Source organism: Trachurus trachurus, assembly GCF_905171665.1.
Source record: "Trachurus trachurus genome assembly, chromosome: 11".
Lineage (NCBI taxonomy): Eukaryota > Metazoa > Chordata > Actinopteri > Carangiformes > Carangidae > Trachurus > Trachurus trachurus.
The window spans coordinates 9017909-9035125 of NC_139904.1; the positions used below are offsets into that span (position 1 = coordinate 9017909).

Genomic DNA, 17217 nt, shown 5'->3' on the forward strand with positions numbered 1-17217 from the left:
TTTCTGCCGCCTGAACATGATCTTCCTGCCGGCGGGGACAATCTGTCATTTATATGGCGGGATTAATCCGTCACACGGGGGTTTGGAAACTGAAAGTTCACTTTCCTAGCTGTCCCCATGGAGACGAGCTGATTTATATAAAAGGCTGATATTCAAATGTGATCATAAATCTGATCTGCTTCAGACGCCGCCGCCCTCCCCCTCTGATGGAGCCTGATCGATTACACATTTAGGATTAGTCGATATTACACGGCTCTCAGTGGGAGTACAGACATTAACCTGAACATGTTTAACCCTTTACTGCTCACGGCTCAGCATTAAGAGTCCAGACTGACGGAAGAAGTTTCAGACTGTATAAATCATTGAGGAACTGTCAGGACTTATCAGCATTTTAGATGTTTTATTCAATCTCTTTCATTTCCTCGGATTTTTGATTAAATTCCAGCCTAATCTTTTATCTAGTTTGCTTCAGATATTTAAGATAACTGTCCCAACAGAATAATCCAGTCAGGTTTTTTTTTACTGTTGTGTCTATACAGATTAAAGGCCAGCTAGCTCCATCATTGGTTAGGATTTAATAACCAGGACAGAAGGCCTGAGGTGCCCACAGGTATATGTGGTTGTTTAGAAAATGGCAGGTAAATTAACCAGTCACTTGGGGGCCCAAATCTCTCCTGGGATAATCAACACTGACTACATTTACATGCAGTCAATTACCCTTTCATAACTGGAATATTAGCAATAACCCGGTTGTGCATGACCATGTAAACACCAATAACGCTTTTGAAAAAAACGGAATATGCTCATATTCCAGTTTTTAAAAACCTGAAAATGACTCCTTGGTTTCTCCATTTCTAGCCCAAATATTTGGTCATGTATACACCTATTGAAAGGGAAGGAACATTAATTTGTGTTTTGCACATGTTCTATTCGCAATGAATCTTGGTCTTTTGAGTACAGGAACTACTTTTGGAGCAAGGAGGAAACAAATCACTTCATAAGTGTGGTGAAAGACATGAACGTCATGTTTCTTGTAGATGGTAGAAAGTACTGGGATAGCGAGAGCGCCGTGCTGCTGTTGTTGTTGTTGTTGTTGTTGTCCTTTTTGGATAGAAGCGGAAATGGCGCGCATTGTGTCATGACGTTCTCCGTGCATCAAGACGTTGTCCGTGTGTAGCTGTTTTGATCGGGATATCCCAATTGATTACAATTACCATGTATACAGGAATAACCCTGTTTGCTCACGCATGTAAAAGGGTTATTTCGAATGTTTCAGAAACCGGAACATTGACCTTAACTCGAATATCGACTGCATGTAAAACGAACTCACTGAGTTTTTTAATAGATGTGCTTGCTGTCTTCAGCTAATGCTCCCTGAGTGACGACTCAACAGAACATCAAGTCCAGTTTGTCAGCAGGAACTAATGAAACAAGACACACCCATAGCTGTTTTCACCGTCCTGCTGGTGATGGTGGTGATGTTTAGTCCATCAATGCCAACTGAAGTTCAAGCATTTACATCTTCATGCCCATAGCTGCAGCTGCTTTGCATGAAAAGAAAAATTACCTTAAACCTTAAAAATGTGGGAGTGAAAGTCCGTTTTCAACTGTTTTACATTCGAGGTCAAAGTCGTCCTCAACTTTCTGCTGAAAACCACAAATAGCCTGTTTCTTATCTACATCAAGATGTCAGCATGCAGTCAGAGTTCAAACCAATCACGACACAGATCTGCAAAACACTGGATTACATTCAGTATTCAACATTTCTAAAATGTCAGAAGTCAGTGAAGGTTCTCGGTCGTCCAGGTCTTACTGTAGTTCTTTGAGAGTCATATTAACGTGGTTAGAGCTGATACAACGCTGCAGTATCGGCTGATGTCCAGTTCATCTGACTCTTCTAACTGAGTTATGACCTAAAGGTTAAAGAACTTATCCTCCGATTGAAGCACCATTCAGCTGCTCTTAGAAACTCTGTGAGTGTAAAGAAGGAGTTCCTGGAAATAACTACAAGTGATTATCACACATTAACTGTGGAAACACAAAATCTCTGGTACTGAAAGACACTTAGCAGCTGAACAAAAGCACAATTTTCTATTTTGAGACTGTTAGTCAGACAGTTGGTATGACTAATAATGATACAGGACGAAATCAGAGAAAAACAAAACCTTTGAGAGACCTTCACATCTGAGCGTCAAACATGAAACACACACACAATCACACCAACCTGTTAAAACGTCTCTTTTGGAGCAACTCTACGACCTTTAAGTCAGTTACTTCAGCTCCTCATGGTGCCGTTATCTCAAATACTCGATCTATAAGGCCCGTGGTCTAACTCTGGACCGGTTCATGTGTGTTCCTCTAATCCAGTATCGATATTGGCCTTTAAACGCCTGCATCAGTATCTTCCTCCTTTCCTCTATCCATCTATTACTTCCTGTCCTATCAGGGTCCAGACACTAAGTGGACAATATGTGCCCCTTTATATAACAAACTACATCCTCCCATTTGAAATATTGCCGCTGCTTTAATTTAGATAATTGATAGAAATCAGCCCGGTTGCAGCTTCCTGTTTGTGAGCCAGATAAACCACAAATCACTGGCTGCCTCGGTCGGCAGGAGGGATCACCTCTGTGGCCCGGCGCCACTGGATTAACTGTTACCGGGACAACATCGCAACGACTTTCAGGTTTTAATGAGATTGGTGTCAGAGAGGTCACGGTGGCGGCAGTAAAGGTGTTTATTATGACGGTTGATAACAGGTAATGAGATTAAAGTCACCGGGAGGAAGGTGGATTCACTGATTTGGTCATTTAGAGCTTCGACGGAGGAGGGTGGAGGACGGAGGGAGGGAGGTGGGGGATGGGGGGACGGTCCTCTGACCACATGACGTGTGCAGCTGCAGAATCAGAAACAGTGTGGTCGAGGCAAACGCTTAAATCGTTTTTCAATCCAATCAAATAAATGTGGTGATCTCAGAACATCTGGTTGTCCCTTTCCATATTATTCCATCAACGTTGCCGTTTTGTGTAGCCAACCAAGATGGTGGAGGTACAAGAAACAGTGGACTTTCAGCGGCCCTATCCTGCGTGTCATTCCCCCTCCATTTCCTGTCTCTCTCTCTCAACTGTACTGTACATTAAAAGCCAAAAAAGCCTCAAAAATATATACTTAAAGCCCCTGTATGGAGCTTTTAACTGGATACGCAAAAGTCTCTGGTTTCTGCTGATGTGTCTCTGTTACCTACAACAGCAAATGAGCCCATCAGTGTGAAGATACGCTATGTCTAAGTAGTCTAATTCTATACCTCTGGAAGGCATGGTCGGGTCGGACCACTGACGAAACAACACGAATAGATACATTACGCTAGCAAAGCAAGTCCCGTCTTCTTTCTGACGTTTCCAAAACTAATCTGCACGTGCTGGCCGGACAAACGTCTTCATGACAGTGGGAAATGCAGTCTTTCGTCCACACGTGCCACCAAAATCACCACTAAATGAAAAGTCTGTACAGGGGCTTTAAAAAAAAAAAAAAAAAGAGTAGATACTGAGCAAGATAGTTATCTGTAGTTTACCTTCGTACTCAGGAGTACCCGACCCAGTGCAGGACTCTGCTGTGAAGGTGGAGACATGCGGTGGTGGTGTATTTGCGATAATAAGAAATTTGAAGGAGCGGCGGCTAGGATTTAGGAATGGCCGCCCACCATTCCTAAATGAATGTAGAGGAAACACTGACTTAACATACATTAAAAAAACAACAACACTGAGCCAGTGAGAGGTCAATATGAGCCGATTGGTTGTGACAAAAATAGTCGACAGAAGACCAGTGAGTAAACAAACATCTTAAAAAAGTGACAAAGAAGATGATCACAAGTTTCAATCGGGTTTTTTGATTTTAACAATAAAGTTTGCAAAGATTCTTTTATGACTTCTACTATTCAATGCATCTTTACACTGTCCCTTACACTGTTGTTTCACTGTGGACAGTCCAACAGGACCTCAGTCCTAATGTTTCACTGAGGACCTTTATACCAGACAGGTTATAAACACACATACACATATATGCAAACCCACACACACGTAGATTCTTGTTCTACTACCTTTATGAGGACACTTGTTGACATCATACGTTCACGAGTCCATAACGTAACCATTTGACTTAATGAGGACTGGATATAATACTGTCACTCCCAAGGTCTAAAGTTCAAACTGGTCCTCACAGGTGCAAGTACAGCTACACACACACACTCTCTCACACACACACACACAGACTTCGGCATTCACAGTAGGAAAAGCTGGTGAATTGCCTGTCAGGATGAAAACTGATTCCACTTTCTCAGTCTGGCACTCAGGGCGCCCATTCAAGGCCAGCAGACACACACACACACACACACACACACACACACACACACACACACACTTCACTTTGCATACCTCACACACTCACACTCTCTGGTGGCACAGTTTACTGATCTGACACTGAAGCAAGCACACACACACGCGCACACACACAAACACAGGTGATGCACACACAGGCGTTAGCAGAGATTTGTGTGTGTGTGTTCATTTGTGTGTGTCACACTGAAGGACAAATTCTGAGAACAACTCCACATGAAGGAGACTGAGAGACCTCCTGAAAAAAAAAAAGATCTTTGTAGTGAGCCCCACACCCCGCCCTTCCTCCCCTTCTTCCTCCTCCTCCTCCTCCTCCTCCTCCTCCTCCTCCTCCTCCTCCTCCTCCTCCTCCTCCTCCTCCTCCTCCTCCTCCTCCTCCTCCTCCTCCTCCTCCTCCTCCTCCTCCTCCTCCTCCTCTTCCTCCTCCTCCTCCGGCCTCTCAGTGGTTTCTGTGGAAGTTTACCATATTAATAAGTAAACTACACAGCGAGCACAAAACTAATCCCGGCTGTTATCAATCTGCAGCCTCAGATTTTTAAACTCTGTGAAATCCTAATTTCACGCCGTTTCAAATCAGCTCTTTGTGCTTTTGATTTTTTTTTCTTTTTTTTACCATCAGATTCAGAGCAGTCTGAGGACACAGCGAGGACATGCACTGACAAAACCAAACCAACGTCTGCTTCCTCTGATATTTTGCAATATGCAAAATGTCAAAATTTCCTCACATCACATAAATACAGGAAACAGGATCCAGTTTAAAGGAACAACTGATAATTTATCAATTTATTTTATGATTAGTAGTAGCTTTTCTGGATATATCCAATATTTTACAGCTGATTCCTTTATTAGATTTTAAAATGATGAATAAAAGGTACATTCAGTCATTAGAACCAGTGTAATAAAACAATAATCAATAATTTTTCTCAAAGTATAGCAAATAATCTGCGCCTAACATGTTTTATCTCATAAAAGACTCACATGTTTGACTGGATCAGACCTGGACCACTCGTCCCTCCTCTGTCACTTTCCTCCCTCCATCATTTATCTTCCTCTCTTTTTTTTTTTTTTTTTACAGAGTCTTCAGGGGAACCAGGGGAGAGATATGAACCTCTTTTCTATTATCAAGGATTTCACTGCACGCTTCCCTGGCTTTTACTGTCACTGTAATGTCTGTGTGTGTGTGTGTGTGTGTGCCGTGGCCTTCCTAGTCATTGTGTGTGGAGTTTTCCCAGTTGAACAAAGTGTTTTCATGCAGAAACACTTTACAGAGTGTGTGTTGGAGTTGGAGCTCCGTGTGTGTGTGTGCATGTGTAAATGTGAGTGATTGAGAGTCAATGAGAGCATTTAATCTGGTAATCAGTGACAGTGAATAAAATCAGATGAGGTCGACTGGAGTGAAAGAGAAGAAACCAGGAAGAGCGAAAGCATCAATTAATGAACTGAAAGAAAGAAAGAAAGAAATAAAGAAAGAAAGAAAGAAAGAAATAAAGAAAGAAATAAAGAAATAAAGAAAGAAAGAAAGAAAGAAAGAAAGATTGTTCAATAAATGTATTCAAGGCAGAAATTAAGAGCTGTATTACTCCTAATTGAGTTCTCCCTTTGTCGTCTTTCCTCCCATTTCTTTCTTTCTTTCTTTCTTTCTTTCTTTCTTTCTTTCTTTCTTTCTTTCTTTCTTTCTTTCTTTCTTTCCTCCTCCCTCCTGCAGTCCTTTCTTTCCCACCTTACAATCTGCTCTTTCTCCACCCTTCCCTCCCTCATTCCTTGCCTTTCTCCCATTTGTTCTTTCCTTCCAGTCTTCCTTCATCCTCAAAGGTCACTTTCTAAGCTCGGTGACATCCTATCATCTAGTTACCAAGGCAACTGCTACACATGGCTGAGCGGTGACACTATGTGGTGTGTGAGCGTGTGTGTATTTGTGTGTGTGTATATTGCCCCCTTTGTGAGGACCAGTTAGACTTTGGTGTGAGGATATTTTGGTTCCAGTTAAAATCAGGTTTAGGGTTTGGTTTGACTTTAACTTATTCACCTTTTTAGCATTGAAATCTATTATTTATCAATATCATTACTATTATCAATACAATTAACAATAAACTCACTAATCAGATATCCAACACTGTGACATCATCACATGTTTTGACACCGTGACTCAGTTTCTATGCGATGTCATGTGTGATTAAACCTGCAGCTGTGACTGACAGGAGGTCTGCGTGACCTCTGACCCCTCAGCCACACACAGTGGATCGATGGACTAACGCAGCGTGACAGTGCCACCTGTCCAGAAGGACACAGCAGTATGTGTGTGTGTTGTGTGTGTGTGTGTGGTTGTGACCTTCCTCCTCACATCCTCCATTACTGCCATTTGGACAGAAAACCTCAGCGACAGAAACACAGACCCGGTTCTGCTCCTCAGACCCTCGGTCCTCTCTCCTCTCTCCTCTCTGACACCGGTCCACGCCGAGCCTCGGGCTGTTTCCTGCGCTCTGCAGGCGATCGCAGCATCAGGAAACAACACACCGCTGATCCTCTGACCCTCCGTCCGACTTCTGACGATGCAACTAAAACATTTCTGACAAACGCACCGACATTTCAAAACTTCTACACGCAGCTGGAAAACCTGGAGACGAGGTCTGTGTCAGAGCTGCTGACAGGTGACGGATAAAAGGAAAACACGCTGAACAAGTCACCTCATAAAGATGCTTTTAATTAAACTCTGTGACCTTCAGGCTCAGGTATTCCTCGATGTATTTGCTGGTGCTGCTCAGTCACATATAGAGACATCATTTCCAGCACACTTCGGAGGAATAATATCGTTGTTTTGCTGCATTTGCTCCTCTATTCCCTTTAAAACCTGTTTGATCCCGGCTCAGAGTTTATTGGTTTAAAATCTCTGTGTGAGTCTATGGAGGCCCTGGTTTCTGGTTTCTGTGTGACGCTGTGCAGCTCATCTCGGGCTCAGACCGTCATCACTGACACGATCCGCTGCTTCATCGCAGTCTCTGCAGTGTCTGTGTTAAACAAATGCCCAGTTTGTCTAAAGGCATTCTGGGAAATGTAGTAAATCAGAGGATGCTGTTTAACCAATGACTGGCTCTAACAAAATGGGGAAGGAATATGACGCTATAGCACACACAAACACACACACAGCAGATGGTTATTAGTAAGCTGCTTATTTTCTATTGTTTGTGACTGATGATAATAAGATGCTGCTGTAAAATGATTCCGATAATGTTCATCAATTAGCGAGAGAGAAAGAGAGTCATGCTGCGATGCCTTCACTCCAGCTGAGTTTTCGTTGCAGATGTTTTAACATCAGTGTCGGATTTGAACAGCGGTGGCAACGACACAACAGATGAGGCTTAGATACAACAAAAACAACAACATCTAAACGTCCTTGTTCATGTTCACAGTGGCCAGCACCATGAACGACGGCATGAACCACTTCTTCAAACACAAACTGAAGCTCCCACAGTGTTTCTGGATCCACAGAAACTCTCCCAGAACACAACAACAGTGAAGAAAAGACGGGGTTTTGATGGAATTAAAATAAATAAATCTGATGGCTCCCGACGATGACACCTCAGAACGGATCACACCGTCTCCACCTTTTCATCACGAAGCTTCAGAGTACTCAGCATCTCCACTAGATGCACGCGTCACTTTCTTTCCCCCCCAAACATCTTTCAGACTTTCTACATATTTTTCCAGCCTTTTTCCCCACATAGAAATTAGCGAGCGGACTCTTTTTGAACATTTTCATCCTCAGCTGTTTCCTGGTTTCACTTTTCTTTCATCTAGAAGCATCAGTCAAACTTCAAACGACGCCGCATCCTTTTTTTTTTTTTTTTTAACTTCATCACATTCCTCTAATCAGGTTACGCTTTTACTCCTCTCATCACCTCCTCGTGTCACGACCACTTAAATTCAATCTTAAAACGACAAACTGACTGTGGACTGACAACGTCACGCATTGTGCTCTTTCTTTGAGGTGAAACAGTCTGAAAAGAGAGTGAGTAAAGAGCTCTTACAGTGTGAAACAGACTCCAGCCGGTCAGGTGAGAGAAGGGGTGCAGGTAGACAGGAAGTTCTCACTGTGGTCCGGGAAGTGGAGAGGAAGTCAGGAGGCGGGGGTGGACCCCCTCAGACATCCTGCAACGACAGAGACACAAAACACCGGTTCAATATCCTGCTGCATTCAGACACATATTAGTCACAGTGGATGGAAACGATGGAGACGTGTCAATATTTTACTTCATGTTGTGAATCTATAGTTGGTTTGAGACATTTTGCACAAGAGACAATGAAGCCTTTTTCTACTAGATCCAAAGTGGAGTTAAAATCCATGACCTTTTCAAAGTGAAGTGTAATAAACTTTGCTTTAACACTCTGGAGATGGTGATTTTTTCTTTTACACAGCAGGAGTTATATCATTTGTTTTCAGAGGCTCCCTGAATAAACTTCTACCTTTTCCTAACTTATTGAAAATAGATGATGCAACTGAGTGCTGTTAAACACTGAATGACATCTTTGTTTACCCCCCTTTTGAAGAACATGAAGGCCTATTTTCTCCAAAAAAACATTTATTTCCCCTCAACAAAGACTTTCAAACTCCTCAGATGTTAAACTCCATCCAAACACTCACAGCTGCACAGGAACTTTGCCAAAATGAAATATAGTGTAAAAGTCTTGAAAAAGTTGAAATCAGGACACATTTATATGCAAAACTTACTGAGCTTCACTAACAAGCTCCTGCTGCTGGTTGTTATCGCTCACACCAGTCCCCAAGTCATTTAATGTGTCACTGCCAAAAATACCATAAGTGTGATAGAGACTGGACCTGTGTAAAAAAAAAAAAAAAAAAAAAGTCCTCCATGTCAAATATATCTTTAACTCCAGCTCCATATGTTTACAAAGATGCTGAAACTGGATCCTGGAGGATATGTTTAAGAGTATATTAAAGAGTCTATTAAAGGTTGAATATTGTATAAAGGTAGATTTGCTTGTATCTATTGATTATAAATTAGCTCTAGGTTTTAAATTATTTATGCAAAAATTTCAAAGACTACAAAGAAACGCACAAAGTCTGGATTCAGAAACTGAGACTTGCCGTCAGGATTTCTGTAACTTTGTGATGTCACAACAAAACAGCCATCGCCCTTATATATCAAAAAGCACCGCCCACCTGGACCCACCATCCAACCTTGCAGGATTTTGTTTTGTTGAGAGTTCACCTGACGTATTTTTGATTGATCACTCAGAAAACATCCAGCCAATCAGAAGATAGGACTATAGCCTCCTCTCTTCTGATTGGCTCACCAACCTGCTAGAGCTCCAGGATGAAGCCTGGGAGAGGAATTTAAAGAGGGAAAAAAATACACTGAGATGCTTTTTTGCTTCTTAAAACCTCAAACATAACTTCTTACGGATCAACACGGCGCCTTTAAACATCTCACAGCTTCAACACAAAAATGTAACAAGCAAACTGGTTGCATCCTTTTAAGGAGCATATTCCAGGAGCTACATCAGTGCGCCGTCGTCTGAACACCGAGCGAGTTCCTCTACATCCAAAAGCTGATTGGATTTCTCCTCGCTGAGGTTTCGGAGATCGAGTCTCTGGAGGTTTCAGAAATCCAGATCGGCTGAAATCTAATCAGCTGCTCTCTGGCCTGGAGCTGATCTGTCCAACTGATCTCATTCAAGAAAATCCCGCAAGCCGAGACAGAGCGTAAACACACACATTAGATTAACATGCAGAGAGAAGGAGAGAGAGAGGGGGACTGCTGGGAAATTAAAGACCCAGATGTTTCCTTCTCTCCTCTCCTCTCCTTTCCTTTCCTTCGTAGAGTCTGCCTTCAGAGGAGTAGAGTGTCGAGTCTGAATCTGTGATTCTCTCCACATTCATCTCCTCTGCGCTGCTCGTTTAAATAAAATCCTTCCGTCTTAACGAAGCCAAAGTCGCCGGCGCTTGTTAGCGAGACGCGGCGCACAGGAAGTTTTGCATGAGCTAACCTTTCCTAATGAGCTAATGGGAGCCATTAAGACGAGCGGTATCCAATTAGAGGCGACCTCCTCTAACGAGGTCAAACAAAGGAGGATCATGGGAGAATGCAGAGCAGCGCGGAGGCAGACAGGAGAGGAGGCCGTCACTCATGAAGCTCCTCACTTCATGAACAGCTGACAACTGACAGCAGCCAATCACATCATACCAACCTGACATCACACCGCTGAAAATAGTCCCCAACGAATATGTGCCTTTTCTTTTTTCTTTTTCTGCTGAATGAAGCCATGTATTTAGAAACCTCTGGGCTTGAAGATCACTAACAGAGTGGTGACTCCTTTCCTGGTTTGAATCATATTCAGGATTTGATGTGAGACCTTTTATATTCTGGTTTACATGATGCTTTCGGGGTTTCTAGCTAGTAAATTCAGGCTTATTTAAACCAGAATTATGATGCTAGCACACATAACACAAGACCAGGAATCTCCAAAAGTGGAACAATAAATAGTGCAGTTCTGGATCTGGATCTCCTGACTCTTACTAAAACTAACCAGGAGGCTGATGCCAACAGAAAGTCTTACTTTACTACTTTGACTAAAATGGGTCCACAGGTGTCGACACGGCAGCAATTTTTAATGTCTGGCTCAAAAACACTCAGAATGGTCGAGAGGTTCAAGAGGAGCCGACCAACATCTGGACTAAAAGTGAAGGTCTCACAGCTGGATTCATGTTTGCAAACCTCATGTTGGGATTAGTGTGTCATATGTTTGTTTTTCCATGTGTTTCTCCAAAACTAATCTCACATGTCTGAGGTTAATCCTCTCTGTCTCTCTCTCCATTTCCTTCAGTGCTGGATTTACTCTTATCACCACACTGGCGTTCACCTCTTCACCTGTCTCTCATCCTTTCTCTCCTGTTTAATGTCCATCTCCTTCACTCTCCACTCCCTCTTTCACTCTTTGACACTCTCTTCCTCTCTTTCTCTCTCTCTAATCTCTGAACATCCCAAACAATCTAAAAGCTTTATTGGCAGGAGTTTGTGCCACCAGAGCTTTCGCAAAAACGCGGTAAGTGACCAATAATAATTAGCAAACCCTCAGATACCATAATTAAAAAGAGTACCTAGATTAAGTAAACAGTGTTGACGACAGTGTTTTTCGGACTCACTTCATCTACAGGCTGCGTGTCCTGACATCACACACTGTGTTTGACGTCACACTCAGCTGAAACATGTGACATCCAAACCAGACCAAACCGGATTAGACCCACCAGAACATGTCTGCAGGGGTACATGAGAAACAGCTCCGACGCTGAGTGAGAACAGACAAATCTTCATTGTTTGAGTCTAGGAACCTAACAGCCTCCCTGAACCTTCAGTCATATCTCACAGTCTCCATCAGCCAATAAACCTCTTGGGAGATTGAGAGTTGAAAGAAGAAGAGGAGTTAATGATTATATTAAACGTGAACATGATTGGGTTTAACATTTGGTAAGGAAGTCCAGGTGAATTTAACATTTTAAAATTGTTTTCATACATTTCACACGTCTACACTGATCGGACATTACATTATAACGTCCTGCCTAATATTGTGGTTGGAGGTCACCTTTTCCAACTAAAACAGCCTCTGAACGTTCGCTCTAGGAAGTTATCAGCAGATCTTCTAAATCCTAAACGAGGTGGGGCACAAGCGGGTCGGACATGTTTGTCCAGTAAATCCCACAGATGCTTGATTGGATTGAGATTTGGGAAATGTGGAGGCCAAGTTTCAGCTGTTTTTGCAGTGTGGCACAGCCTCTGATGTTCATTTTCTGCTCAATAATACATCCAACCTATTGACATTGACCCAACGTAACCAGATAATCAATGTTCAGTCTTCACCTGTCAGTGTCCAATCCTGTGGCTGATTGATGCACAGATAAAACTTAAGACAGAGTCACACACTCTTTATTATTTAAAATCTATTTTACTTTTGACAAACATTAAACTCAACACTTCCTGCACAGATCTTTCACATTAAAAGTCCCCCAGTGGCTAAATAAAGATGATACCATCCTACTGCGACAGTTTTGCCGATGACAACAGGGATTTCAAAATAAAATGCTAATTCCAAAGAGTCGATTGGAGTCGGCAAAGTTTTTTGAGTCACACAGATAATCTAACACATGGACATTGGTGACCATGCAGGCTGCAGGTATATAAACAGGTATAACCAGGTTTCTCATTAAGATCAGCTCTAGTTTCCGTCCATTCAAACGCTTCAGCAACAGATCAATAAAGCAGCAGCTGTTATCAGGAGAAGATCAATCATCTTCATCCAACACAGACCCAGATGAGACACCGGGGTCAGAGCCGACGCTCTCTTCTCCAATCAATGAATAATCGATCAGACCGCATCATATCGGTCACGTCACAGAGGGAACGGTATTTAAACAAAGCTCGTTATCGGTCCGACGCCGCTGTCCGTCTAAACACCTCCCACTTCCTGTCCCCATCCCCGTGGCAACATAGAGACCCTTTAACGAGCTCCATCCTCGTTAGGTCGTGAATCATTGAGTCCTCTTCTTCCTCCTCCTCCTCCTCCTCTTTCCTCCGTCTGTTTGATTTCTCTCCCTCGTTCTTTAATGAAAGACGCCGTCTCCTCTTCCTCTGAAGCTGCTCATCATCGTTTTCATTTTCATCCCTTTTCGTCTTCTTCTTCTTCTTCTTTTCCAGGTCAATTCCACTTCTCCAGCGTTAATGAAAAGTCGACCCCGGCCTCTTTGCTATTCCACTGATCCTCTCGCACACCCCCTCTTCTTCTCCCCTTTTCTCCATTACGATTTCCATTTTAAATATTTTCTTTTAATTCTAATCTTCATTTCCACCGCACGTCCTTTCTCTTTAATTATTGAAGCTGTTTCTGCAGCAGGAGCTTTGGCTCTTTTCCCACCTGATCTCACTCACACACCTGTGTTAAACCCATAAACTCACATTTCTTCAATTTGTTAATTTATCAAACCATCCTTTTTTTTTATTTTGTCAAAAAAAAGGCAGGTAGATCTGGACTTGGATCTGTCACGTCCACAAACCTCTCAGTTCATCACCTGGTCAATGATTCTGTCTTCTCTTCGTCCTTTCGTCTCCTCACCGTCTCATCTTTCTCCTTCTGAATGCAACTTCTTAATTTTCTAATCAACCCATCGATTCAGCGTTTTCTGCCCATTTGCTTTGGTTTCTCCTCCTGATGAAAGCGCAGACTCTTATTTTCTCTTTAATTAATTAAATCTTCTTTTCCCTCCCTCCCCCCCTTTACTTTACTCTGTGCTGTATCTCCATCTTGTCTCTTTCATCACTATCTGTCTGCTGATGAACACCGTCCTCTGTCCTCTATTCACCTGAATCCGTCCACTTCTGTCCTCATTTATCTATTTATCTTAGTTTCATTTATTTTCCCTCACAATCCCATAAAATAATCTGTGTATGTCACATTTCTGGTATAAAAGATGCTGCGACAAAAACAGTTTATTAAGTAAGAAGAGTCCAACTTCCTGAAAAGCATCATATATGGAGAGAAATACTGTGATTCAATATCTACACTGTCTCAGTCTGTGGTTTATAAAAGTCATTTTAAGGCTGTGGTCCAGAGGAGGAGGAGGAGGAGGAGGAGGAGGAGGAGGAAGAGCTCTGGGTGGCTTCACTCGCCCGAGGCGTCTGAACTTCTCAGTGATTCTCCTCTGATCCCGGTTCAGACGTCTGAGCTGAGACGTCCGTCCCTGAGGAAAAACTCATGTCTGTCCATCAGTCAAAGTGAGGAGGTTGACCTCTTCACAGAGCGGTCGCTTCATCATCATCATCATCATCATCGTTATCAATGCAGTGAGTGTTTTAAGTAGTTTTTTCATTACATCCTTCCTCCTCAGCATCCACCTGAGTGGTTTCATCACTTTGTTTCTGTCTTAGCGTCTTGTCTTCCTCTTTGATGCCTCTCCCTCTCTCTCTCTCTCACTTTCTCTCTCTCACATCTGAGTAAAAGAAATAAAAAAAAACCTTTGACAGCCTCTTCTCTGTCTAAACTCAGCCCGTCAGGTAAAGAAACATCTTCATCAAAAGAGCGGCAGCGTTACAATCACAGGAGAATCGGCGGCTCCGCTCAGGAACAAGAAAGAAAAAACATCCTGCAGGTCTGTAAATTACAGACTTCACATTAAAAATTCACACAAAGCAATCACTCTGTATTGTTCTGCAGGTTCCAGCGTTTACGCCCCAACCGAGGACTCTGATGTGGGTTTTACCATCCAAGCATCTGACTCATCTTCTCCCCCATCTTCGTCTCACGGCGTCATCAAGTGTCGATGGCTGTGACCTCGCTCCGCCCACCGCCGATCAATTATTCACATGTTTAACATGCAGCGCGAACAAACACGAACCTCAGGCGGTCTAATGATGCTGCTGGAGGTCGCCTGGGTCGAAGGGAGGGAAGGAGGGAGGGAGGGAGGGAGGAAGGGAGGGAGGGAGGGAAGGAGGGAGGAGTTCTGCTGCATGTTAGATCAGAACAAAGGAATCTTTTCAGATGTGATACGTCACATCGCATTCGGCTCATCGTCCCGCTCACGACCCATCGGTCCAGGTCATAAATACTAACAACTGTATCACAACAAGAGCTTCTCCTAAGAGAGGCTGTCAACTTTCTAATAACCCACGCCGATGTCGGTCTCCTCCTCGATTTCGTTTCTGATGCTCGGTGAGAAACTGATCTGCACAGATCTGGAACGAAGCTGCGTTAAAGTGAAACCAATCACATCAGTCACAAACTGACGTGACAAACACAGACCTCCTGACTTCAGCATCACAAACGTGACTCACTGCTGCTTTTTTTTCTTCTTTTTTTTTTTTAAATTTACGTCAACATAAAGTGTAAATCTCCAGGTCTGACACTTTTGGAGCCGTCGCCTCATCAGCTCTGTAGCACACCGACTGTGGAGCGTCTTTGTTTTTCATCTTCACATCCAATTTAGAGGAGAGACAAAGCCTGCGTGACAAATGTGTCTTATGATCTAGAGATTCGGCGTCTCGTTTCAAAGAAAAGACCTGTGGATCGCTCCGGTTTCCTGCTTCTGTTTAGGAAGGTTGAGGACGCCATTGTCTCGTGATCTTTCCATGCACATGTTGACGTGTTGTCACTGCTGAAGTGGGAAGTTGAGTCAATCCCAAGAGGAAAATCTGCACCCAATAAACTCTGAATATCTGGGATAAATTAATCTGAAACCTGTTGCACATTTCGAAACATGATGGTTTCTTCTGGGTCTGAACAGAGACTGGAAGTGCGACATGAGCGTGGAGCGTGATGGTTTTCATTTTGCTGTGCATGTTAACGGATTAGAGCAGACACACTCATCGCGTGATTCAGCCTCTCGCCTGTTTGTTTTTTTTCCCACACGTGCCGCTCGCGTGTCCCAGCCGAAATGGGTCAAGAAAAGACGTGTTGATGCCGCGTTCACATCAGCACTTCCCACTGCAGCCGTCACTGTAGGCTGGATCCTGAACCGAAGAATAAAGCAACACTGCAAAAATGTTTTTTAACCATTTTAGCAGCTGCATGTGGAGACTGTGGCGCTCTTTCTTTCAAAAACAAAGAAGAAATGTATTTATATTGAAGGAAAATCCAACTTTCCAGTAGCCTGCAAACTCCAGTTCAGTGTGTTCTCAGTATAACAAATGTCTTCTTCTTCTATGTTAAAGGGATAGTTCAACATTTTGGGAAATTTGCCTATTGCCATAATCCCTATAGTTGTAGCAGTAGGTTTGTTACCTTTAATTGTCAGTGCAAGCTATTTTTAGAACAGTGGAGCAGAGCCGCAAGCTGCTCAGAGCTACGCTACGGAGGCTCATGGTATTTCTTGGTTTCCCTCATCAAACACATCAAATACACAATCCAACAACTCCAAAACGATCTTGTGGACAAGTTGTGACCTGCAAATTCACCACGCTATGAGATAATAACGGGACGTTACAAGACAGAGTTGTTTTCGAGGTAAATTTATGCAAAACCGCTGATGCACGTTCCCGTCGGGGGCAGTTTTTCAGCAAGCAGTCTCTGCATTTACCTCGAAAACAACTCACGGGAGTCTGTTGGAGTTTTTTGATTGTGTATTTTATGAGTTTGATGAGGGAAACCAAGCAGCTCGCGGCTCTGCTCCGCCATTCTAAAAATAGCTTGCACCGACAATCAAAGGTAACGAACCTACTCCTAAAACTATGCAGATTATGGCAATGGGTCAATTTGCCAAAATGTTGAACTATCCCTTTACATATGTGCACATGCTGCCAATAGTGCGTAAGTGTCGTTTAAACTCCTGAAGAAACAACCTGAGTCTGAGTCAGCAACAGAATCAAAAGCTGCAGCATCTTTGTGTTTTTCATTTTACTCCTAAACAGACTCATCAGAGGTCAGCGGGGTCGCGTTCACAGAAAAGTGGTGCCAACAACAAACAGCATGAACTTAATTGGCGCTTCCCCACGTGGCCCAGAGGTCAAAGGTTAAAGCTGACTCAAAAAAAACACACACACACACACTCAAGTTTGTTGACATCAACATTCGGGAGCAGCCCCGGCTCTAACTAGGCCAGTTCTCCCCCCGTCCTCGCCGCGGCGCCGTGGGGTCGAGGGTTCAAGGTCAGAAAGGTCAACTGATTCCCAACGCGGCAGGAGGAGGAAGAGGAGGAGGAAGAGGAGGAGGAGGAGGAGGAGGAGGGTGATTAGATCAAAATGTAATCAGGCTCACAGAGAAAAGTTTCAGAGGTTAATCTCTTACAGTCAATGTTCCCTCACAGTCACAATATAAATATAGGAGG

At 43.2% G+C, this 17217-nt stretch overlaps 1 protein-coding gene across 1 annotated transcript in view; it reads right to left on the reverse strand.

Moving 5' to 3' along the window:
* Positions 1 to 8524, reverse strand: part of LOC310993422 (semaphorin-6D-like) — a 91320-nt gene extending 82796 nt beyond the window's left edge. The window contains exon 1 of the mRNA XM_083981770.1: positions 8417 to 8524. The gene's annotated coding sequence lies outside the window, so the exon portion shown is untranslated. The remainder of the gene's footprint in view (positions 1 to 8416) is intronic.
* Positions 8525 to 17217: the final 8693 nt, after the last annotated feature.